Consider the following 27599-nt stretch of genomic DNA (forward strand, 5'->3'; position numbering starts at 1 on the left):
AGATGAAAACACCATGTCTATAATTTAGTAAAAATTCTATAAATGTAAGCTATTATTATTATTTCTACAATTTCTCAAAAGGCTATCTCAGAATATCATCCTCCCAAGAAAGTTTTCTTTTATAAAACCACAAACTCTGCATTGGAAAGAACTTCAGAGTCATCTAGTCTATCCCTATATGGAGGAAAAATCCCCATGACATTTCCAACAAATGGCAATCCAAGCCTTTGATTAAAATCTTGCAAGGATAGTTCAAGATCATTTTACTTTTGAATAATTCTAATTTCTAAGAAGTATCTCCTTATACTAAGCCAAAATCAACTTTTAATAAGGTTTATACATTTTTTCTAAGCAAACAGGATCATAAATTTATTTGGAAGGGATTTTTAGGCCTAAACTCATCATATAGATCATCAAATTGAAGCACAAAGAAAGTTAATAATAGTCAGAGCTAGCATTTCTATAGTGTTTTAAGGTTTGCAAAACATTTTACATCTATTTACTCATTTGAGCTCACAACTACTTTCTCCCCATTAAAATTCATGTTGTTAAGTAAATGCTTCTTCTTAAATTTTAGAGAATATTTTTATATTGTTTGTCACTCAATGTATTAATTCTTTCTGCTTTATGTAATCTACAAAGTTGTTAAGTATGTCAATTACTCATGTACCCAACTGATAAAATCTTGAAAAGAATATGGTCAAGGACATAGCCTTTGAACTTTCTATTATAGATTTTCCCTCTTCCCACCTTCTCCAGGCACATAGTGACCCATGAATCAATGCTCTTTGAGGCAATTACCATTCTAGAGATCTGCAGCTTTAACCAATTGGGAAACCATCTAGCTCAGCTGCCCCTCAGTCTGACTCTCTCCATGATAATGACAGATTTTGTCAAAGGACCCACTTTTTAAAATAACCCATTACTTTCAGTCTTAGAAACAACTCTAAGAAAGAAAGGCAGGCACTAGGAAAAATTGGGTTAAGTGACTTACTCAGGGTCACATAGCCAAAGAAATGTCTGAGGCCAAATTTGAACCTATGTCCTTCTGACTCCAGTCCTGGAGCTTTTCCCACTGTGTCATATAGTTGCCCCATTAAATGATCTATTGAAGTGTTGATTTACAGTGACTGTGGTACTCTTCTAACAGACCAGAATTTGTTTACTGAAGTTACCAAAGATTTTAAATTATCTCTGATAATGAAATAGGAATTAAATATGCATGTTAATTTAAAAGCACCTCAAGATTTAGTTCATTCATACCTGTTGACTTGAACTTTTTGAAAGTAGCTCAGTGGTTTTATTCTTTCCTCATTTGCTTTGGAGTTCATTTTCCTTGTTAAATATTTTCCTTCCAACTATCCTAGTTGAGAGGTAAATTACCCTTGAAAGAAAAAAGAAACAGAGCTAAACTAATAGGATATCCTTCTCTCTCATCCATTATGATGTTACAAACCTTTATATAATATGCAAAATTCACATGCATTTCTATATCTTCCTCCTCCCGAATGTAGCTTTGTCTTTACATTTATTGCAAACCTCAGCTTGTTCTGGGCTTTAGCCTTTATGACTGAAGGACTATGGATCATGTCCCTCTTGTTTGCTTAAGCCCTCAGCCTTTGCTTCCATCTTCCATACATGCCCTTATAATATTATAGTTAATTATTTAGACCCCTGGACAACCCCTTTTTTTTTAACAACCCATTTTCTTGCTCACCAAAATTATTTGCTTTTGTGTCATCAGAATTTCTTTTCTTGAGAAGTTCCTTATCCCACTTGAACTATTTTTCCCCTAGGAAACTATTAGACCTTGAATTCTTGTCAAACTTTTCTCTGATTTCTTTGACATCTAGTCTTCTTAAGTCTTAGAGACATTTCAGGTTGTATCTGGTCTTCTCTCTCTCTCTCTTTTTTTTTATTCATCAGGAGGTCAAGCAACAGAAGTTCTTAACCTGGTGTCTATAAACTTATTTCATTTTTAAAATTTTTTATAATTCTATTTTCAACATAACTGGTTCCTTTTATAATACTAATATTTTACTTTATGGATTTAAAAACATTATTCTGAAAAAGGGATTTGTAGGTTTCATTAGCCTACCAAAAAGATTCATAACTCACCAAAATGTTGAGAATTATACCTAAAATTGGGTTAATTCTTCCCAAGACTCTAAACAGTTCAAATGTAGTAACTAGTCCATTATTTTTGGTAAGAATCATAGAATTCCAGAGTTGGAAGTGCCCTCAGAGTCCATTTTGTCTAACTTAGACATGAAAATAATCCTTTTTTGCAATCTTCCTTGTTTGTTTGTTGTTGGTTGTCTCTCAAACCGAGGATGACGATTGTCTTTGTGCTTTGCACAAAGACACCTGTGCATGAAGATTTAAGTGGAAAAGTCGATGCACAGAGACAATCCCACTTTCTCCGCGTTGGAAGCCTGGGTCCATTGGCATGAAAAGTTGTTACACCTGGAGACTTCCTCAGCTGCATTGGATGGCCTTGTTGTCTTTTGTGCTCCATCACTCCCTAAGCACTCCACAGTGCCTTGCTGCATCGCCATCTCAGCTGTTGAACCTTCTTGTTGGTTTCTTCCGCCTGTTCCACCGAAGCAGTATTCACATGCTGGGTGAGCAAAGCCTTAGTTCACCAGGGGTCTACGACCTGATGGCTACCCTCACAAGGTTTAGCTGGCCTGTCAAAGCCGTTGCCCGGGGTGTGGCCTCTGCTGCATGCTAGCAGCTACTAGGAGCCACAAGTGAGAGCTGGGTGTCAGGTGAGGGTCAGTGGCTGGAGAGCTGCCCTAGAAGGGCACGACAAACCCTCCATACCAGAGATATTACCCCTCCCTGAGCACCCCATACACCCCAAGTATTTATCCAACATCTTCTTGAAGACTCCCAAGAAAAAGTCATATGTTACTTACTACTTCTGAATGATTCAAATTGTGGTCTTTATGAATAACACTGAAAGATACTACCTAGCTTCAGAATTTATTTCTGCCTCACAGTGTTAGTAACATCTTGATCCTTAGCATTACAATAACTCCTGGTGATATATATGTGGCTCAGTAATAAAAGACTTGCATTTGGTATGACTGAGTAATCCCCTTATTAAAATCTTTGTCCCTATGAAAGGCAAGGTGTGTCTTGGTCAAAGGGAAGTGGTTACTCAGTCAGGAAAAACTACCCTCTCTGTAGTTTAATGGGAGAGAAAACATTTATACTGGCTCTCTTCTTCTTCCCTCTCCCACACGTGGCATGGGACTCAAGATTTCCCATGAGTTAGGGGTAGGCTTTTCTACTCTTGAACCAGCATGGACTTCCATGCTTGGCAACTAGACATGTGCTGCTTTGGCAGCTTTTAGTGTGTGTGTGTGTGTGTGTGTGTGTGTGTGTGTGTGTGTGTGAGCATGCGTGTTTTCCCTGAACATAGGTGATTGAACAGCAAACATGAAGCAAGGATTTTTTTGGGGGGGTTTAAGATAACAAGGATTTTCAAGAGTGTCTATATTGGAAATTCAATAGTTCTGGGGTGGTACCAGCTCTACTTTGTAAGGGACTCCTACAGCATCTACAATGTTTCTCAGTTGAGAAGACATCCACTGACAAGAAGATATGCCCTAGAGTCAAACTAGCACTAAGTGTTCCATATTTTATGTATCAACCTCCTGGGAAAGTATAAGAAGAATAAGTTACTGTATTATATTTTGTCATTATTAAGCCTTTCTTTTATGAAAAGGAAATAAATAGCTGTTATTTGCCTAATCAATCTTATCCACTAAATACCTTTTAAATCTCTCTTGGGAAGATGTTTGATAGGAGAAACCTAAGCATTAAGTGATTCCCAGGGCTCTGGGGTGGAACTATGAACAATTACAGAAACGAAAACAGAATATAACCTTCTCTTTAGAGACAGTCTCCCCCAGTATTGGACCTAATCATCATGAGATCAGAAATACAGGTACCCTTTATTAGGAGAAGATAAGAACCTCAAGTCCCAGTGGGTCTCCTACATAAGGAATGAGATACGATTATCCAGGAATTGTATGCCCAAGGATGCATTTACAGATCAGGAATTTGTATAGCTGAAAGTAATCTTCATAAACTTGGTATAATGGAAAGAGTAATGAATTTTGAAGTTTGAGTACATGGGTTTAAATTCTGACTCAATAAATTGTTACCTGTGTGAGCTTGAGCAAGGCACTCATCTCTTTGGGCTCCAGTTTCCTTAACTGAAAAAGAATTTGACATCACAGTCTCCTTTGAACCTTAAATCTTTACTCCTATGATTAGCTAGTTAAATCCTCCAATTTTAATCAACAACAACAACAACAAAAAAATATACCAACCCAATGTATAGGTATTTATTAAGCATCTACTAAATGTCAGATATTCTGCTAGGCTCTGAATACACAAACACTGAAAAAAAAAACAAATTGAAACAATTCTTACTCTCAAGGAACATAAATTCTATTAGAAGAGACACCATCTGCATATAAGAATACAAGCAATGTATTCAGAATATTTTAAGTAATGATATGTGTGTGAGGAACAGTCAATTAGACTTTACCATAGAGTAAGAGAAGTGAAGTGCTGAAGTATTGATACAAAAAAAGATAAATTGGGGCCAGATTATGAATGGTCTAAAAGCCAAACATAGGTATTTATAATTTATTTTAAAGATAATAGAATGCTGCTGAAGATTAAGTTGGAGAGTGAAGTCTTGAGATCTGGATATAGGGGAAATCATTTTACAAATGAAGAATCTGCAATCTATTGAAATTAAGTTACTTGGCTTGGGTGTATTTAGAGGAAAAGAATTAGAACTTGGGCCTCTTGTTTCCCAGGCTAATATTCATTTTCTACCACCATTCTGTCATGCCTTCCAAATATAGATACTCGCTAATCAATAATCCTGTTTTGCTTACCGTACAGTATTACTCCAAGGCTTTGTTTACTGTGCACCTTGACTAATTTCACTTAAGAAATTATATTCCTTTTAACGTAACCAGGCTTGGAGATTAACCCATGTCACACAATCAAGAAAATGGCTCATGTCTGTATCCTTAAGATTTTGTATGGCAAAGAAAGTCATCTTCTGCTTCATTCTCTTTCTTTATCCCCCAACCCTTTCATTTACTACTCTAGATATTGGAAATTTGAAGGTTTATTTAACTCAGTGCTTGTGTCTGAGATTTTGTGCTACTCAGTAGTCTTGATTTGTATTCTGGACACAGTGGCAGCCAGCAGATAATGAATGAAAAGTTTCTGAACAGATTTAGTAGAAATGGAATGCTGTGCTCAGGTCACAACACAGGATGAGGGCTGAGGATACCTTACATTCTCCCTTGGCCACTGATTGACTATGTAAACTTGGGCGTTATATTTAGCCTTCTAAATCTCAATGTCCTCCCATGCAAAACAATGATAATAATAGTGTATTTGATTGTGAAGTGCTTTGGCAACCTTGTCGGGAAAACATTGCAAGTGTACAAATTTATTATTCATGAGATTTATGAGATGTTTCAACTGCAGCTGGGTTGTTGCTTTTATATAAAAAGATTATGATACAAGTGGAGCTATTGATATTGTGTTACTGAAAAAAAAATACCAATGAAGCTTTGCTGATGGACTAAATAAGCTTAAAAACATAGACCAACTTCTTCATTATTATTATTGTTGCTCTCAATTTTGCTTTAACAATAATAATCAGAACATGGGCCATTTCTATGAACATAGCAGCATAAATTTAATCAGATCTTCCAGTAGGATCAGACACTACATAAACAAACAAAATCACCCATGGCTATTTCAAGCATCTCCATAACCATAATAAATAAATGCTGCCAGGATATATTGACTTTTGACATAACTAGGTTGGGTTAAAAACTGTTGTTGAAGAATCAATTTACACACCAACCATCTGAACCATTATGTAGATCTCCACTAGGTTGATAATAGAGAATCATTGAGTTCAGAGAGAGACCTTGGATCCCAGAGCTCATGTGAAGTTATTCCCTCAGATGGGAAGACAGGGTACTATAGTAGAAAAAGGAAACAACCTGTAGTCAATTAATCATTAAACATTTATGGTACCTGCTATATGCCAGCCACTGTGTTAAGCACTGTGGGGTTTTCCTTAATGGACTTCCTGACCAGCAAGGTCCCACAAGGGAAGGGGCTCACCTTTGTGATGGGACCCGAGGAGAGGTAGGAACTGAGAACCAGGGTGGAAATGAAAGACTCGGACAAGTCAGTGGTTGGATAGGGCAGGCAATCCCTATGATACTCCCTTTGATAGGAAAGTATGAGTACAAAGGAACACGAGGTGGAGGAGGAGATTAAGATAGGGAAAGCAGACCGAGATGGTTACAGCCTCGGGGAAGGAGAAGGTTAAGAGGAGAGAGAGACATAGTCATTGAGGAGCCCAGTGGAGTTCCATGAAACGGGAGAAAAAGCCAAGAGAAAGATCATGGGTTTGCCTCTCAATTTATTCCTGTCCTGCTTGGGCGGTACTCCCAAGGACATAGTAACCACATCACAAAATATAGACAATTAAGATTGGGTGGCAAAGTAGAGGGAACACCTTTGGGCGTGTAGATTGCAAACCGTGCTTTCCTGGGGAATTGAGTCCGAGCATGTTAATGAGTTTGTTTTAGCCAAGGGCCTCATGGCCAGTTCAAGGTTACATTCACAAACCTCATTGGTATAACCTTATGCTTGGAGACACAGTAATCATACAGTCATTTATATTTCATAGATGTGAATATGCTTGGGATGCTACAAGCACTGGGGATAAAAAAAAAATATCAAAATACAGATCTTGCCCTTAAGGAGCTTACAATCAAATGAGGGACAGACAGTATGAAAACAAATATTTACAAAAGCAAGCTGTATAGAAGATAAATGAGAAATAATAACAGATGGGAAGCATTAAAGACTGGAAAGATATACAATGAGTTCTTAATCTCTTGGCCTCAGTTTACTTATCTGTAAAATAGGGATAATAAGAACACCTACCTCATAGAGGCTCAAATGAGGTAATGCATAAAATGTAGCCATAAATCCTAAACAACTATATCCATGTCAGTTACTATTAAATTTTTGTTGTTAAATTTTATTTTATTTTATTTTTTCCCAATTATACTTTGAAACAGTTTCCAAAAATTTTCAAAGAATATTGAGTCTCATATTTTATTTCCTTCACTACCTACCATCAACTCCCCACCTGACTTAGGATGGTAAGCAATCTGACATAGATTTTACATGTGCAATCATATAAAACTTTTTTTCATAGTAATCCTTTTTGTGTAAAGAAACTCAAATAGAAAAAAAAATTAAGAAAGTGAAAAAAGTTTGCTTTGGTCTGGATCCGGACTCAGTTCTTTTTGTTTGGTAGTAGATGACATTATTTATAATAAGTCTTTTTGTATAGTTTTGATTCATTGTATTGCTGAGAATAAGTAAGTTATTCACAGTTGTTCATTGCACAGTATTCTATCACTGTATAATATTCTCTGGGTTCTGCTTATTTCCCTCTGTTTCAGTTTGTGGAAGACTTTCTATGTTTTTCTGAGCTCCTCTGGTTTGCCCTTTCTTATAGTACAATAGTATTCCATTATAATCATGTACTAAAATTTAAGCATTCCCCAATAGATGGAAATTTCCTTACTTTCCAAATCTTTGTCCTCCTAAAAGGAGCTTCTTTAAATATTTTTTAGGTTCTTATTTAAAGATTCTATTTTTAAAAAATCTCTTTGGGATACAAACTTAGTAATGGTATTTCTGAGTCAAAGGGTCTATACTGTTTTATAGTATATGGGGTGTATGGGGTGCTCAGGGAGGAGTAGTATCTCTGGCATGGAGGGCTTGTCATGCCCTTCTAGGGCAGCTCTCCAACCTCTGACCCTCACCTGACACCCAGCTCTCACTTGTGGCTCCTAGTAGCTGCTAGAATGCGGCAGCAGCCACACCCCGGGCAACGGCTTCGACAGGCCGGCTAAACCTTGTGAGGGTAGCCATCGGGTCGACGTTGACCCCTGGTGAACCAGGGCTTTGCTCACCCAGCATGTGAAGACTGCTTCGGCCGAACAGATGGAAGAAACCAATAAGAAGGTTCAACGGCTGAGAGGGCGATGCAGCAAGGCACTGTGGAGTGCTTAAGAGCATGTTGGAGCACAAAAGACAACACGGCCATCCAATGCAGTTGAGGAAGTCTCCAGGTGTAACGACTTTTCATGCCACTGGACCCAGGCTTCCAACGCCGAGAGAGTGGGACTGTCTCTGTGCATTTACTTTTCCACTTAAATCTCCTTCACGCACAAGTGTTTTTTGTGCACATTCATCTACATCACAGATGAAAGAGCACAAAGACAATCGTCATCCTCGGTTACTGAGAGACTACTACTACTACAGCAAAGTCCTTTGGGCATAGATCCAAATTGAATGATTGAATCAATTTACAACTACCACAAAAATGCATTTGTGTACCATTTTCCAACATTCTTTCCAAGTCTTGTCAATTTTCTTTTTGGTTATAATAGTCAATCTGATAGGTGTAGAGTGGTACCTCAGAGTTGTTTTAATTTGCATTTCTTTAAATAATAGGGATTTAGAGTATTTTTGGTATGACTATCGAAAGCTTTAATTACTTTGTCTAAGAACTGCCTGTTCAGATCTTCTGACCATTTATCAGTTGGGGAATGACTTATATTCTTATATATTCAACTCATTTTTGCATTTAAGAAATGAGGCCTTTGATTATTAGAAAAACTTGTAAAAAGTTTTGCACCATTTTAATTACTGTATATTGCTTTCCATTCTATTTACCCCACCCCATTTAGTTTCTGACTACCTCCCCCAATTTATTATCTTTTCTACCAGCACCCCCTTTCTTTCATCCCCTTCTACATCTATTTTCTCAGAGGGTGAAATATACAACCAACTGGTTTTGTATATTCTTCCCTAATTGAGCCAATTCTGATGAAAGTAAGGTTGACATGCTCTACTCCCTAATTCTCTCTGTTAGGATTCAAATTCTCTGGACATTGCATTTTAATTTGTAGTTATTTATTAAACAATAAAATCTGGAGCTGGAGAGAAAAAAAAAAAAGATTCTTAATCACATGGCCAGATCTAATTAATCAGAGTTTGCCTCTCACCTCATGTCTCAATTCATTCTCACTACTTTCTAGCCAAAAGTCAATCTGCCCCACCAGGCAAATTCCCCAATTTATAGATGTGCTGCTTCCTCCCAATCAAAGGGTGGGGCTCAGACCTGGGACTGAAATGGTTTTTCAAAACTTTCCCATTTGGCTCTAGTCTTTTCTTTAGAAATGTTTGAAAGTCCCTTATTTCATTGAATACTCAAATTTTTTTCCTGATGACTTATGTTCAGTTTTGCTGGGTAAGTGATTCTTGGTTTAAGTACTCGCTCCTTTGCCCCCTGGAATATATTCCTGGTTCATCTGATCTTTTAATGTAGAAGCTGCTAAGTCTTGTGCTATCCTGGATATGACTCCATGATATTTGAATTCCTTTTGGGTGCTTATAATAGTATTTTTTTTGCCCTAGAAATTTTGGAATTTGGCTATTATATTTCTGGGAGTTATCCTTTTGGCATCCCTTTCAGGTGGTGATCAGTGGATTCTTTCAATTTTTATTTTGTCCTTTGATTCTAAAATATCATTGCAGTTTTTCTTGATGATTTCTTGAAAGATGATGTCTAAGCTCTTTTATTTTTTATCAACTATCAGGTAGTCCAGTAATTCTTAAATTATCTGTCCTAGATTTATGTCCTAGGTTGTTTTTCTCATGAAATATTTCACATTTTCTTCTTTTTTTTCATTCTTTTGACTTTGATAGTTTCTTCATATTTCATGGTGTCATTAGTTTCTACTTGCCTAATTCTAATTTTTAAGGCATGGTTTTCTTGAGTCAACTTTTGTAATTCCCTTTTAATTTGACCAATTCTACTTTATAAAGATTTCTTTTTCTTAGTGCATTTTTGTATCTCTTTTCCAATGGGCCAATTCTGTTTTTCAAGACGTTTTTTCTCTTCAGTGCATTTTAATATATATTTTTCCATAGGTTGATTCTGTTTTTTTTTTAAAGTTCTTCCTTTCTTTGGATTTTTGTGCCTTTTTTTCCCAATTGGTTTATTCTGTTTTTTAAGTTGTTAATTTCTTCAGTGTTTTTGTGCATCCTTTACCAATCTTTTGAATCTCTTTTCCCTGATTTTCCAGTATCACTCTCATTTCTTTGCCCAGTTTTTCTTCTATGTCTCTTATTTGGTTTCTAAAATACTTCTAAAATTCTTCCATTAGTTCTTTTTGAGATTGGGAGCAATTAATATTTTTCCGGGAGGCTTGGGATATAGCAGTACTGACTTAGTTGTCTTTTGAGTTTGAGTCTATCTGGTAGCCAAAATAGCTTTCTATATGCTGAGTTTCTTTTTTTGTTGTTTGATAATTTTCTTGCCTTTTTCTTTTTAGTTTAAAAAAATCTTAAACTTGGACTCTGTAACTGTGATAAAGGGAGTACTGTTCCAAGCTTCAGGTTCTTTGTGCAGCTCTCTTCAAAACTGGCACTAGGGATCTATCTGCTTTCAGTTCTTTCCAAGGGGGTATGATGTAAGGAGAGATGTATTTGATAATCTCCTAGCCTGTGCTCTGGTATGTAAGTAACCCCAAGTACTCTTTTATCCCTAGGAACTGTGACCATGGTCTCCTGCTCCTCTGTGGCTCCATGTGCTGTTTTATGCCAGTGCTCCTTCTTACCAAGTGACTGCACCCAGGACTGGGATCTGGTTCTGCATATGAGCAAAGAAATAAGAGTCTTGGACCCAGAGCCAGCAAAGGGACCCCCATAATCTCCTTTTGAGCATTTGTCTGAAACTCTTACCATTTTGGGCTAAATATTCCTAAAGACTTGATTGTTGCTTCAGCTATGCCCAAGGCCTCTTGTTTTGGTGGGTACTGTGTTGTGCTCACCTCCACCCTAGTGCACTAGATCCCCTATGCCAGCCTTCTAAGTTGTTTTGTCCTGAAAAATTACTTTATCTTGCCTTTTATGGGTTATGTTGCTCCAGAATTCATTTTGAGCTGTTACATCATAGCTTTCTGTGAGGGTGGTGGTGGTAGTGGTGGTAATTTGGTAGAAATTAGATTGGTCCCTACACCTTCTCTACTATGTTGGCTCCCTTCCCACCTCTCAATTGAAATTTCAAATGAGAAAAATGAGGACTAGACAGATTAAGTAAATTGTCAAGAGCCAGGACTTTAATCTAGTTTTCTTTGATACCAATTTTGGGTGTCAATGTACTTAATTAAACTCTTTACATATGCATGTACGTATCTTATTCAATACTTCACCAAGCTACCTTTCTTTCAGTTCACAATATGGATAAACTTAGGAAGGGGAGGCAGTGTACTGTAGTTGAAGGACCTGAATTCTGGAGGTGAAAGGATCTGAATTCAAACTCTACAATTTATACTAATCACCTATATAACCTTGAGCCAGTGACAACCACATGGGTCCCCAGTTTTCTCATGTGTAAAATGAGAGAGGGGAGGTAGCTTTAAATTATAGGAACTTTCATCAAACTTGCCATCCCAGTAAACAGTTCATTGAAATATATCTGTTATGGGCTTAAATGACGAACTTTTCCCCATAAAGAATTGGTTACTTGTTAGGCTAATATTTAGGGCTTGGATAGGATAGCAGATGAACAGACTAGGAGACTTAGCATTGGTTGTCCTGTTATCTTTGGAAGTTTTTTCCTTTGGGCTTCCAATCATGAAAATTTTATTGGATTTCTTAAAGAATCTCACCTCTTCCTGTATCAGGTTGTTGCTTCCAAACTTATATGTTGAAACATTTTCAGGGAATGTGGCAAGCCTTGGTGAAGGGAAGGTGGCAATACCTATGATAATGGGAGTTCTATAGCTAGGAAATAAAGTATTTATTTAAGTGTTTAGGTTCTACCTATCCTCTGTATAGTCTATGAGACATGGAGTCAAGGCACAGCAAACAAACTTGACTTTGTCCTGGAATGAAGGCACTATATAAGTAGGAAGAAAAGAGACTCTGTATACAAATGAAAAGCTACAGAAAAGTCTTTGTTCTTCCTTTGGGCTACCATGGAGTCAGGTATATCTAGGAATCCCCGAAAGCCTGACAGTGACTCAGAACATACTAGAAGCAAGTGAAGATGTGTATGGGTATCTTCCCGTCATACTACATAGGGACTAAGGTCTGTCTAACAAAAAATTGAACAATTTAATAGATTGATCATTATGTATGGACATCACTCAGGGATGCAGTGTTTCCTACTCATCTAGAGCCAGAAACTGTTCTTGGCTTTGGGCACTTAGCTACCCAAGAGGCTTATGTGTATGTGAAGATTAAATTTAACTCTGCAGGGAGTAAATTACTTAGTGCTTAGGCTAGATATCCTATCCTATCCTCTCTCTGCCTACTTCATTCTTTCTATATGTTGTAAATAAATTATAAATAAATCTCTTTGTAATAAATTAAATTCCTAGAAACCCTATTTTAAATATAATCCAGTCCAACCTTTTTATATAAATAATCCCTTTTTACCCCTTACAAAAATTTTAGAGAAAATGTGACAATGAAAAGCTAAGCCTCATCATATACACAGAAGGTCAACTTGAACTCGTCTGATCAAATAAGGAAAAGGAATTTGGGATGTGTAGGCTAGGGAAAATATTCTATTATTTTGTTCACTGGGGTTTAAATATGTTGACAAGGGTATGCCTAAGAGATAAGAAATACAGAAAGTGTAGGTGTTCCATTTCTAAGTTAAGTGAGAGATAAAGTAGAAAATTTTAGGAGATCAAGACAGAAAAGAGACAGTACAAGACATTGATGACCTTCATAAAACTGGAACTATTACATTGAAAAAATAGATCGCAAGCTATAAAGACTGAGTAACTATGCAACCATGAGCAAATAATTTAATGCTCACATTCTCAGTTCCCTCATTTGCAAAATAATAGTAATTTTGCCCTTTACCCTATTTTTGAAGTTTGTGAAGGGAGCACCTTGTGAATCTGAAAAAAGTAATATGAATGATTTGCTACAATTGTTACAATTGTTCCTCTCCAAAGTTGTACTCTGATGCTTTCTTATAGTAATCAAATGACCCTGAGATCTCAAGTTATGTTACTGGAGCACAAATTTTGGTAGCTTCTATAAAGTTACAAAGACTCTGATAGGAACTTTGAAGGTTTTTGCTCTTTAAGGACGAGAGTAAATGAATTCAGAAACACTCATTACCAAATAGTGGGCCACTGTTTTAAATTTTTGGCCAGTGAAATTAATTAAACAGATTTTTAAAAATAAAATGTACCTCCAATATCAACATTTCCTCAATAACTGTGGTGGAATGGCAGTAAAGATGACAGAAGGGTACAAGGTTCACAAAAAATTTAGACCACCTAAAATATTAATTTAACTGTTAGTAATCTTAATGGAATCTCTCCATACTGTGACTAATGAAACAATATGCTCAAGGAGGGTCTAAATAGCATCCACATTAACAGTCAAAAAATAAATTACATTATGAAAAATGAAGTTGCAGCTAAATGAAAGGATGAATCATAAACTCAGAAAAGAAAAGGAATAAGCTAGGTGCATTTGGTTTCATCACATACCCTGAGATAAATTCATTTCATTAGACATAATGTTCATTTTACCTTACATTTTTCTCGGTGAATTTAAACCAAATGACATGTTTTCCTTATATTCAATTAGTCAGTTTTAACTCTGCAATATGTCTCAACTAATGCCAATCTTCATTCATTCACACATCAACTACCCTAGGATACTTCTTCATCATTTCTCACTTGTACTATTGCAAAGAACTTTTAAGTTGTCTACCAGCATCTCTTTTCTCCCCCATCATCATAATTTAATTCTCATCATAAATTCTCATCATATTTAGAAAATTAATAATCTCTTTAAAATGTCCCATTTCACTTTCCTTGAGAAGCATTGGTTGTTCCGTATTTCAACTAGGATAGAATATAAATTCTTTTATTTCATATTTGAGCCTCTCACAGACTGCCCCAAACTCCTATTTCCAGATAGATTATACATTACTTAACTTAATTCAATTCATAAACTCATACATAGGATCATAGATTTAGAGTTAAAAGGGTTCTAACAGGTGGATTTGGCAAACATTTCAAGGTTTACTTTATGGCTTGTGTTAGGGGTTCAAAGACAAAACTGAAGGTATCAACTATGTTTCCAGAAGAAAAATAGTATACAGAAATGAAATGGAATCGAACTATTGAAATCATTCTGGCACACAAGAAAATAACTACCACATCTGGCATCTATTGTCTTAGTGATCAAAGTGCTGTGAAAAGGAGCAACAAGGATATTTAGGATAAGGGGGAGGGGTGTGTGGGAGATGAAGTCAACAGAAATAGTTGTACTAGAATATATATATGAAATGTCGATTGGGGTAATAATTTCATTCTTTTCTGTATTTATTTTTAACATTCATTGGTTTAAAAAATGAGTTAAAATTTTCTTCTTCCCTCTACCCATTCCTCCACCCATTTTGAAGGCAAGAAATAGGGTAACATAATTTAAAAAGCACTCAGGGATTCATATTCAAAATGTCTTACAGGGGGCAAAATTCTAAAAGAATGGAAAGATCACAGATGGCACATTTTTAAGTGACAAAGAAGATATCATCAACTGCTAAGCAATATGTCTACATTTTTATTTCCATAAAAACTTTATGAAAATGATGTATACATACAGCTATGGTAACTATGATAGAATATCATATGGAAAGAGGAAAGATGTTCAGTTTTCAATGGCCAATCATAACTTTATAGTTATAAGAGAGCTGAATATAAATCAATAGAATGCTCTTGTGTTATACCTGTTAATTATTTTTAAAAAGCATTTAGCTCAGTAGACAAAAGCACAGGCTTGAATGCTCCTCTCCAATAAGACATATCCCCCAAAATATGATAAAATAATGCCTGACTGGCACTTATGTATTCTCTGGAATAAGACTTTCAATGATTTCCTGAATATCAATGCCATTAGTATACAAAGATTAAAGATGTCTTAAAGTGTCATTGAGGTTGTCATAAATGAAGAGGATTCTATATTGAAAAAAGATTCTCTTAATACTCCCATTTAGATAGGATATTATGGCAATCTTATCAAACTCAAGAGGTTATGCTTTCCTCAGTGTAGTCCCCATTTAATTTTATTTAGTCAATTTAGAATATTATTCCTTGGTTACAAGAATCATATTCTATCCCTTCCTCCCATAATCCCACTGGGTATTACATAAGTCCTTGATCAGAATCTATTTCCACGTTGTTGTGTTTTCACTAGGAGGTTCATTTAGAGTCTACAACCCCAACCATATCCCCTTCCACCCATGTAATCAAGCAGTTTTTTTTCTTCTATGTTTTTACTCCCACAGTTATCCTCTGAATGTGGATAGTATTCATTCTCGTAGATCCCTCCAAGTTGTCAGGATCACTGCATTGCCACTAATTGAGAAGTCTATTACATTTGAGTGTATAACAGCGTGTCAGTCTCTGTGTACAATGTTCTCCTGGTTCTGCTCCTTTCATTCTGCATCAATTCCTGAAGGTCATTCCAGTTCACATGGAATTCCTCAAGTTTATTATTTCTCTGAGCACAATAGTATTCCATCACCAACATATACCACAATTTGTTCAGCCATTCCCCAATTGAAGGGCATCCCCTCATTTTTCAATTTTTTGCCACCACAGAGTGCAGCTATGAATATTCTTATACATGTCTTTTTCCTTATTATCTCTTTGTGGTACAAACACAGCAGTGCTATGGCTAGATCAAAGGGCAGAAAGTATTTTAGCACTCTTTCAGCAGAGTTCCAAATTGCCCTCCAGAATGGTTGGATCAATTCACAACTCCACCAGCAATGAATTAATGTTCCGACTTTGCCACATCCTCTCCAACATTTATTACTTTCCATTGCTGTCATGTTAGCCAATCTGCTAGGTGTGAGGTGATACCTCAGAGTTGTTTTGATTTGCATCTCTCTGATTATAAGAGATTTGGAACACTTTTTCATGTGCTTATTAATAGTTTTGATTTCTTTGGATGAAAACTGCCTGTTCATATCCCTTGCCCATTTATCAATTGGAGAATGGCTTGATTTTTTGTGTAATTGATTTAGCTCTTTATAAATTTGAGTAATTAAACATTTGTCAGAGGTTTTAGTTATGAAGATTGTTTCCCAATTCGTTGCTTCCCTTTTGATTTGTTACATTGGTTTTGTTTGTATAAAAACTTTTTAATTTGATGCAGTCAAACTTATTTATTTTACATTTTGTGATTTTTTCTACCTCTTGCTTGGTTTTAAAATCTTTCTCTTCCCAAAGTTCTGACATGTATACTATTCTGTGTTCACATAATTTACTTATTTTTTCCTCCTTTACGTTCAAGTCATTCACCAATTCTAAATTTATCTTCATGTAGGGTGTGAGATGTTGATTCAAACCTAATCTCTCCCATACTGTCTTCCAATTTTCCCAGCAGTTTTTATCAAATAGTGGGTTTGGATCCCAAAACCTAGGATCTTTGTGCCTATCATAGACTGTCTTGCTGAGGTCACTTACCCCAAGTCTATTCCAATGATTCTCCTTTCTGTCTCTTAACCAGTACCAAATTGTTTTGTTGACCACTGCTTTATAATATAGTTTGAGATCTGGCACTACTAGGCAACATTCCTTTGCAATTTTTTTCATTATTTCCCAGGTTGTCCTTCTTTTTTATTTCTTCCAAATGAACTTTGTTATGTTTTATTTTATAATCTTTTGATTTTCTGCTTTAATCTTTTGGCTTTCAGCTCTGATTTCTTCATTTTTTTAATCATTTCCCACTTCTCTTTACAGAAGGCTTCCATCTTGTTAATGATAAGCTCCATTTGAGACTCTTCCAGAGCTTGTGGACAATTTCCGGTTCCCCCCCCCCCCCCAGTTTTTCCTTTGTTTGAGTTTTGTACAGTATTTCCTCTGTAGCCTGGGTTTTTTCCTCTGTAAAAATTCTCAAGGGTAGGTTCAAATCTGGTCTCAAACACTTCCCAGCTGTGTGACCCTGGGAAAGTCACTTAACCCCCATTTCCTAGCCCTTACCACTCTTCTGTCTTGCAGCCAATACACACTATTGACTTCAAGACAGAAGGTAAGGGTTTAAAAAAAAATTCTCGAGGGTCACAGCTTTCTTTTTAGGTTTTTTTGAAAGATTTTGAGGCTCCTGTGCACAATTAGCCATTTTTTTCTGGATGTTTACAATTCTCTCTTTAGTTGGAAATCTGAGTCAACTGATCAGGTTCTCTGTGTATGGAGTTAAGGAGCAGAGGCAGGCTCCGTATTCTCTACAGTCCTTTGAGGCTTTTCTCAGTACCACCCTCCAGGGGGCACTCTATGCTCTCCTGCCTGCCTGGTTTTCCACTCTAGCTGCTTTTGGGGGTGGGTCTACTGCAGTCCTAGTCAATTCCAAAGGATCCAGAAGTGTTCCCTGCTAGTTCCAGAGGCACTCCTCGCTCACTCCCTGGCTCCGGTGGGTGCGCTGGCTCTGGGCACCTAAGGTCTCCACTCACTCATGCACTGGGGTTTTCTGCCTAGTTGGCTTCAGGGGTGGGTCCCCTGTTGTCCTAGTCAGCTCCCCAAGGATGCAGATGTGCCCCCTACTCTCTCCAGAGGCACCCCTTGCGTTTGTCTTGGTGTTTGCTGGCCCTGGCTCTGGCTCTGTAGGTGGGGTTGGGTGGGAGGGTAGATCAGCTTGAGTTTGGGTGGAAGCCCTTTCATCCTCTTATAGACTGGAAAAGCCCCAATCCCACGCACCTTCAATGCTGTGCCCCACTTTACAGCTCTTCTGTTCCTCTGAAAATGATTCTTAAGGTATTTTGGGTGAGTCTTTGCTGTTGTGTGCAGGGAAGAGTATGTAAGCCATGTTTAGACTGCCGCCATGCTTAATCGGAAGTCCTCCAGATCACTGATATTTAAAGAATGAGGGTTAACAATTCCAAGCTGTATCCTAATAGCCACAAAATATGCATAACCTTAAAGATTGGCCTCCACCATATTGAGGAGATCTCTGGAGGATTTATAGAAAACCATGGTCAAGAATTGCCAAGGACAGGAAGCTATAGAAGGTTTCAATCTGGACCAGGGGAAGAAGTACATATGCTGTTAATATTGGGGATCCATTAAAGGGTGGAGGAATTAAGCAGTAGAAATCCAGTGATTCCCTACTGGAACTCTGATCATCTTGCAGTGAAATCATTTCCATACTAATCAGACTAAGAAATCTTGTACTTTTGCTTTCTACTTCCACCTCTAAATTAAACATAAATAGAACTCATAAAATCAGATACCACAACAGTTGGGGAAGATGGCACTTCTTAAGAAATATTTGCCAATAAATATCTCAAGGAGCATTCAGTTAGATTTTTAGAAATTGAAGGGGATAAGGGACTCTAGTCATCCAGTATAGAAGTAAAATTATAAATATTAATATAAAAAGCATTTATAAAGTGTATGAAATTATTGAATGCTCTGTGGAAGTTCAACTAATTGAAATGCATTTCATTTTTATTTAATTTTTTTCAATTTGACTGGTATTTCACCTCATAAGTTACTCCCAGAAGATACAACTGTTTCAACCTTTCATATCCCTAGAAGATTAATTTCCTATCTTGGAGATGGACTAGTTATTCTGAATACATTAAATGCTCCTTACAATTATTAGCCATCTTTCATCCTCAGATTTCAAAGTGATTCATAGACTTTAACACTGAAAACTCTTAAATGCCTCTTTTGAAGTAAAGAATAATGAGTATTACAGTCTCTTCACAAAGGGTGAAACATCAGTCAATGATGAAAGGGAATTAGATTGTTAAAAAAAAAAGTATGTCATAATTGAGGTCTGGCTATTATAGCTCTATGTCACCCCAAAGCCCAACAAAGAGATAAACAGAGGTCCTACCAATATTTGAACCAACTGTGGAAAAGCAAGCAGGATTTTGTGGTTGTTGTTTTGGACTGAATGGTGCAAGGGAAAGGATATTAAACTGGAATCTAGAAATGTGGGTTTCAGTTCTGGTTCTTCTATTGAATTATTGTATAATTCTGAGGAAGTAATTTTACTTATCTAAGATCCAGTTTCTTTAACTTTAAATAAATTGTTTGGTTCAGAGGTCTTCAATTCAACAGTATAATTCAATGAAACAAGCATTTATTAAGCTCCTACTGAGAATGAACACTATCCACATTCCGAGGAACTGTGGGAGTCGAAACACAGAAAAAAACCAACAGCTTTATCACATAGTTCAATGGGTATATGATTGAGGATGTAGACTCTAAATGATCACTCTATTGCAAATATTAATAATATGGAAATAGGTCTTGATCAATGACACACGTAAAACCCAGTGGAATTGTGTGTCACCTATGGGGGGGGGAGGGAAAGAACATGAATCATGTAACCATGGAAAAATGTTCAAAATTAATTAATTAAATAAAAATTTTCAATTATAAAAATAAGCTCCTACTATGGACAAGGAACTGTGCTAGGCATATTGATCTTATCCTAAGGCTTACATGCATTGAAAGAAGGGAGGAGGAATATGATACATGGACTCAGAGAAATAAATAAAAATGGAAACTATGTCATTCTCTGAAAGAAGGTAGAGATTTGAAGAGGCCTAGGGGAAGATGGAGAGCATTCCAGGCATGAGGGACAAAATATACAAAGATATAGTGATGGAAGATAAATTATTGGACACAAGGAAAAGTGAGTAATCCAATTTAATGGCAAAGGAAAGAGTTTGAAGTGGAGTAATATGAAACAAATGACAAGGCAGGTGAGAGTCATTCTGTGGAGGATTTTAAATGTCATGCTGGTGAATTTACATGTTATCCTACAGACAGGAAGGAAACTGAAAATTTTTAAGTATGAGTGGCCCAGGCAAGTCTTTGTTTTCATGTTTCTGTTGAGATTGTGTGAAGTAATTATTTAGGGAGTTTGAATCCTACACGCCCTGGTGGAAAGATCTTAGGGTCCCAAGGTCAGACTCCAGGGTTACCTGTGAGGATGGGCTACAGGAGGGGCAATATGGCAGAGGTGGAGCCAAGAGAGTTGTTAAATCTTTCTCTGGGTTTTCCTACCAGCATTTTTTGGGCTGAGGTTTTGGTGCTTTGAGCTGTCCAGGATGTTGCTTATCTTGACCCTTGATCTTTGACAAGGGATGGTCTCAGCTGACCTGTTAAATGAAGTGTCAGATCTAGTAGGCTGAAATCTAACTTTCTATCTCTCTGTTTAATAATAAATGCTTACAGATTATTGATTGAGCCTCCAGACCAATTTTTTATTTGTTACAAATAGCCATGTAGAGAAAGGGAAAGTTTGAAGGTAGAGCAGTCAAATAGGAAGTTATTACAGTAGTCAAAAATGTAAAAACGGATTCAAATCCAGAACTTAAATCCCCAGAAGTCCTTGCTCCACTTCCCAGAATACCCTCTAATCTCACTGAAACCTCACCTGGGCCGAGAGCGTGATGGAGTATTTTAGCCTGGTTGTGAATAGGCTCTGCCCTTTTTTTACTTCCGCTTCGGAGCAGACGCGGCTCTCCACCAAGCAGGCAAGATGTGAGTGGTCGTGAATAGGCTCTCTGGGCCTAGACACATGCTTTTCTTACTTGTGTTTTCTTTATATTTTAATCTTCAATAAACCTGATAAAAATAATACTCCTTGCAGAGAGAAACTAATTTTACCTGCCTCAGTATCCCCCAAATTTTAATCTTTACAGTTGGCGACCTAATGGGAGAAAAGATTCTCAATTTTTTTTAAAGGATAGCCTAGATAATGATTTCTAAGCCGCATTTCTCCAAGCCTTTTTAGCCTTTTGACTCATCTGACGGCTCCGGCTCCCAGCCCTGCTTCCGTGTGTTCCTGCCTGCAGCCCCCGCTCCAGACCTGTTGTGTTTGCCACCCACCTGGCCCCTGGCTGCTCAGTTCTGCCTGCCTGTTTCTCCTGCTGCTGCTCCTGACCTCTCTCTTGCTCACCTGGTCCCTGTTTAACCCAGATCTCAACCACCTAGTGACCTGCCTGCCCAACAAACTCTGGCCTTGGAGCAGATCTTCTCACCACTCTACCAACTGGTAACAAATGGGGGTATTGGTGGGCAGATCAGAAGAAGGGAGAGAGACAAGAGGGAAAGAAGAAAGGTTTTTTCAAGCAGAAACTTAAAAGCAATGACTGTTTTACAAGGATATCTTTTAATTGCATTGATCCTTTTATTGACTTCACCTGTGTTCCTTTAAGCTAACTTTGGGGAGGTAGCTGGGTGTCTCAGTGGACTGAGAGCCAGGCCCAGAGACAGGACGTCTCTGGTTGAAATCTGGCCTGACACATTTCATGGTGATGTGGCTCTGAGCAGATCCCATAACCCCCATTGCCTAGCCCTTACCACTCTGCCTTCAGACAATAGTCATCTAAATGGATAATTAAAAACAAAAACAAAAAACCCAAAGAACTTTGAAGAGACTAGATGTTATAATTTTGAGGCATTTCAGACTCCAATGGTTTATACAAATCTCTGTATTCTATTGCATTTTCCAGATTGTTTTGTTTCAGATATAACTTTGTGATTTTAAGTTCATATATTACTGGATTCAATAGTATTCTGTTACACTGAATCATTTTAATGTACTGGGTTCACTACTGTTATATTTTGTTGCTTTCCCCCTATAACTATTGAACAAATATCATTGTAATTAAGCCCATATATGAAAAAACAGCCTTTCTAATTTTTGCCTTTGTAAATTGTCACATAGAGGATAGATGGACTTCATCAGAACTGATTACAATTTCTATAACAACCTTTGGGGGAAATTTCTTTCCCCAATAACAATCAAATGGGGGGGATGTAAAAATGGACTTGAATTCAGGACTTCAATCCCCAGAAGTCCTTGCTCCACTTCCCCAGAATACCCTCTAATCTCACTGAAACCTCACCTGGGCCGAGAGCGTGATGGAGTATTTTAGCCTGGTTGTGAATAGGCTCTGCCCTTTTTTTTACTTCCACTTCGGAGCAGACACGGCTCTCCACCAAGCAGGCAAGATGTGAGTGGTCGTGAATAGGCACTCTGGGCCTAGACACGTGCTTTTCTTACTTGTGTTTTCTTTATATCTTAATCTTCAATAAGCCTGATAAAAATAATACTCCTTGCAGAGAGAAACTAATTTTTACCTGCCTCAATATCCCCCAAATTTTAATCTTTACAAAGAGAGAGATGATCAAGCTTAATGGCTCTGTAAGTGAAGAAAAAGGGATATATATGAGCTATTGTGGAATAGGAATTAACCAAACTATAATCATAGCATATTATCTAAATGCTTTCCTTAAAGTTTTTATGGATTCCCATCATGTTTATATACAAAAGGGTATCTATAAGAGTTTGATTCAGTACTGTTACCATCATCTCTGTACTAGAGGTGAGGTTCAGAGACTGGAAGAGAAGTGACTGATGGATTCTTTCTATCTTCACTAGTTTTATTTAATCCTGGAGCTTAATTTATAATTTCTTGAAATATTTCCAAATTGTTTAAATCACAGTTTTTGAAGAGTCCGAAGATCTTTAAATTCTCTCATGGTCATAAGGATATCTTACATTTTCTTCTCTTTAAAAAAAAAATCTTTCAATTTTGTTCTAAAATTTCTTGCTGTCTCCTGAAGTCATTAATTTCTCTTCAGACTATTCGAATTTTTAAGAAGCAAATCACAGAGGTAGAAAGAGAATCAAAGAATCAGAATCTAATGAGCTAACATATAAATCATTTGCAAACTTAAAGTGATATGTAAGTGTTTGCTATGTATGGAGTGAAAATCAATGTATTATTCTCAATGTATTTTAAGATCCATATCCCTATAGAGGGTAAGTTTGATTGGCTATATTAGATACAGCTTTGCCCTCCCTTTATCCCTTCCATTCTCATTTTTTCATATAGACCTTTTATTGTACTCTTGTGCGCAGGAAAGGGGCACTGGATTAGTTTCTTATAAACTGGGAAATTCATTTGAATCTTAGGGCATTGCCTTTGTGTCTCTGACATGAGAGCAATGTCCATGTCCACTGCACAAAAGCAATGAGGCCTCTGTCTGTCTTCATCTTATATTGGCCTCCCTGATTATTTGATTAATTAAAGGGGGGTGCATCTTTGCTATATCAAGACTCCCCAAATTCCCATTCCACAAAACTACTACTATTATTATTTCCCCCAGAGTTTTTGTTTCCTTTTTAATTTCTCACTTTCTTTTAGGTATTTATTTGCCCTTGTGAAAAATATTTATTTTTTACTTTGAGTCTCTAAAAGTCATTTTTGATCTTGGAAATCTCTAGATTTGCAAAAATGTTGATACTGATCAGTGTTTTAGTCATTTTAGTAACTAACCTGGGATTTTATGATAGACCTAAACTACTCCCTGATCCCCTTTTTCAGTTGGAGTGGTCAGAGCTACTTAGTCTCCTCCAAGGTCACCTGAGTTCCTGTGATGAATTCTTCCTCCCAGGGTTATGCTTCCCCTCCCCCTTCCCTCCAAATCCACTGCACCCCCCCCCCCCAAGGCTTGAAGTTCAGAACTCTAAATCTTTGAGACTTTCTTTGTCATTTGAGGACCCAGTGCTAGGGACTTCAGATACCCTGTATGTCCTAATCAGACATAAAGATGCCCACATACATCCCTGCTATTCTGCAAGGTCTCTTAGCCATTTTGACCTGCTTTGCCCATGGGTTTATGATCGCAGTGCTTTGGGTTTTTTTAGGGAGATCTTCACTCTTGATGTCTAAGGACAGAAAGCCTCGCCATACCTATGATCTCTGGCCCTTCTCTAATCGCCCTGGCAGTATATATATTTTAACTCTCCTGTTCCTGACTTGCTTACAGATCTCTTTCTTTTTGCCTGTGGGCTGTTGACTGATTTTTTTGTTTAGTTCTGGGGAAAAAGAAGCTACTAACTCTACCTTATTGAAATTCTTGGTCATAATCACTAGCATGGAAATGAGTTGGACAATCTGTCTCTGTTCTTTCCCAAAGGTTTCTCCTGCCCATTTTTGCTAAATTGACCCATGACTAGAGGTCCAGGGGACACTCAGTGAGTACAAATCAGCTTCACAGTACTTTGGGTCTTTCTGGTCCTTGAATAAATATTGTTGTTGTTCAGTCACATATGACTCTTCATGACCCCATTTGACGTTTTCTTGGGAAAGATTCTAGGATAATTTGCCATATACTTCTCCAGAGAAGGAAACAAGCAGATAGGGTTAAGTAATTTGCTGAGGGTCACACAGCTAGTAAGTGTCTGAAATCAGATTTGAACTCAGGTCTTCCTGATCCCAGGGTAGTCCCTCCTAGCCACCCATACTAACAATAACAGTATTCAGATGGTAATGTTAGACCTGGAAGACACTTTAGAAATCATCTAATACAATAGCTCCTTTTTTAGACAATATGATTCAGGGGGAGGAGTGCTATTTCTCCATTGTCATATTGACACATTCCCTGATTCAAGTGATATTACAACTATATCATACTGCTTTTCCTCTTTATCAATATTTAGAATTGTCATACTAAGATCCTTTAACAAAGCTACAGCTGAAGTCCTGCCAGGGTGAATAGCTTATGAAAGAACAAGGAGAGCTTACAATATCCTTTGGCTCTACAGAACTATCTCTGGATGGCCTGCAATTTTGTTTATTAAAGGGCTGATAAATTGCTTCTGACACATATAATTAAAACAGAAGATTCCAGCATTAACTCCAATCAATACAAATGTGCTCTCTGAGTGGCGATTTGTAATTGACAATGGGTAGCAGGCTTTTCATGAACCATCATTTTTCCCCTGTGGAAATGCTTTTCAGACCAGGAAGAAAAAGGGATTTTCTAAAGTGCAACTGAATCTACAATGAACCTGCATTACCCCTGACTGGAAGACCCGATTACCAACTGAATGAGACTGCCATAAAATAGCTTCTGTTGGATATTGTAAGCTGCATAGAAATGCATTTTCTTAAAATAAAGTGCTATGTCATGAGGAGTATTGTAGTACAATGGAAAGAGTCCTGCACTTGGAGTTGGAATGCATGAGTCCGAGACCCTGTTCTGTTATATATAAGTCGAAGGTGAATAAGCTAGGTTTGCTGAACCTGTTTCCTCATCCAAAGTAAAACTGGTCATATTACTATACCATATGGGATAGTAGATAGAGAGCCAGCCTTGAAGTCTGATTGACCTGGATTCAAGTCCTAAATCTATTACATTCCAGTTATGTGACCATAGCCAAGTTACCTACCTTCTCAATATCCTATACAATTCCCTAAAACTTTAAACTAAAAAGAAATTGCCAGGTTGCAGAAGGAAAGAAGGAAGGAAGGAAGGAAGAAAGGAAGGAAGGAAGGAAGAAAGGAAGGAAGGAAGGAAGGAAGGAAGGAAGGAAGGAAGGAAGGAAGGAAGGAAGGAAGGAAGGAAGGAAGGAAGGAAGGAAGGAAGGAAGGAAGGAAAGACAGACTTACTAAGTTCCTACTGTGCCAAGATTTGTGCTTTTTTACAAATATTATTTCATTTGATTCTAATAACAACCATGTTATAGTTATTGTTATTATTATTACTATTATTATTATTATCCTCAATTTACAACTGAGGAAATGGAAGTAGATAGAGAAGTTAGATGACTTGCCCAGAGTCAAATAGTGTCTAAGACCATATTTGAACTCAGGTCTTTCTATAACCAGTCCCAGTGCTGTACTCTGGGAATTCCTAATGCTAAAAATTCAAAGAACTTGATCAAGGTGGGGGAAAGACCCTCAATAATATTATCTGCCAACACCAAATTTACTGAATCACAGATTTCAAGAATTGGAAAGAACCTGAGAGGCCATCTAGCCCAACTCAGGCACAAAGATGATGGAGGTGGGCCATGGGCAGCAACCCTAATGTTCTGAAATCTTGTTTTTCTCATCAGTTTGTACTAGTCAAGCATAAACTGCAAAATCTATAGTTTTAAAATTAATTCAGCTTAAATTGCAGAATCTGTATTATTAATCAATTAACCTTTCTGTATTGTTAATCACCTGTACTAGTTCTCTACTATTACCAGCTTTGTGCCATTCTGTATTATTAATTGCCCATATTATTCTGCATTTACCTTGGTTCTTAACTGCTAGGCATTATTAATTACCTCCAGTGGCCATCCACTGTACTATGCCTTACCTATTTCCCATCCTTGGTGAAGGCATTGTGGAAGGGTAGAGAGACCTTTCCTACACTGACAATGATGACAGGTGGGACAATGGGGGCAACATGGACCATGTGCTTGTACTAAGAGCTCTGACAATCGAGGGAAATTTCCCAAACTTGTACATGCTCCTTATTCCCTTTTTGGTGTCCTGAAGTTTATCTAGGATGTGTCACATCCCAAAAAACACCTGTAATGCTATGTAATGCCCAGGGGTGGGTTATTCTGAGAAAAGGTGGATACTTACCTGGAATGGGAAGCAACAAGTCCCCAGACCTTGAATAAATATGCAAACCCTGATCCACACAGAAGGGATGCTATTCCACCAGCTCATATTCCATCACTTCTTGGGCTACTCTAGCAGCTGCAGGGATATTCCATCAGCTCCAAGGCTACTTTACCATTCCCTAGGCCATTTCACCAGATTAGGTTATTACATTATCTAAAAGCCTCATCTTTTTCAAATAAAATTCTTTCTTACTTCTGGATTGAATGGAATTTGAGTCTCAAGCAAGACCTTGATATAAACTTGTGAGTGTTTTCCCCAACAAGAGGAATCCACACTATAATATACTGCAAGACAAAGAATTGTTAAAGTATTAAAGGTTGCTGTAAAGACAGGGTTTTGAAAACCATGGAACAGTTATGTAAATGTGATTTATTATTAATAATGATGATAGTGCTGATTATAAAAAAAATGATCCTACCTTGGAGGAGCTCACCTTTTTTTTTTAATATACAGCTTTTACAAAGAAAAAAACATATCAAAGGGCAAACTAAGGCAGCTACAACTACATAGGTATTGAGCAGACTGCCAAATTAAATATACATAATAAAACTCAAACATGCATAATACCCATGAAGCAGAAATCCTACATCAACTCATTATAACCACTCAGAAAAAAAGCAACAGACCAAAGCAGGTCTCTTAAACATAATTAATTACAATTTAATAAAAGCTCTCATTTGGTTAGCATACAACATGGACTACTGAGTATAATAATAATACGAGTATTATAAGGAAGTAGGATATAGACATTTTGGACCCTATATTTTAATCAGTCAACTAGCCTTATTATTTTCTATGTGCCAGGAACTATGGTAGGTGTGGGAGATATGAAAGCAAAAATATAACAGACTTTGTTTTCAGGGAGTTTGCATTCTACTTGAGAAGATAAATTGTACATATATAAGTATGCACAAAATATAAAAATATAGAATGAACTGAGGATTGGAGGAACTGAGGGAAGATC

The 27599-nt window shown here is 37.2% G+C and overlaps 1 long non-coding RNA gene across 1 annotated transcript in view; it reads right to left on the bottom strand.

Moving 5' to 3' along the window:
• The window catches only part of LOC103104473 (uncharacterized), a 93529-nt gene that overhangs the window by 22204 nt on the left and 43726 nt on the right, over positions 1-27599 (bottom strand). The window contains exon 2 of the long non-coding RNA XR_001630141.2: positions 1264-1384. This is a non-coding gene — a long non-coding RNA (uncharacterized LOC103104473). The remainder of the gene's footprint in view (positions 1-1263; positions 1385-27599) is intronic.

This window comes from Monodelphis domestica, chromosome 4 (assembly GCF_027887165.1).
Source record: "Monodelphis domestica isolate mMonDom1 chromosome 4, mMonDom1.pri, whole genome shotgun sequence".
NCBI classification, from domain to species: domain Eukaryota; kingdom Metazoa; phylum Chordata; class Mammalia; order Didelphimorphia; family Didelphidae; genus Monodelphis; species Monodelphis domestica.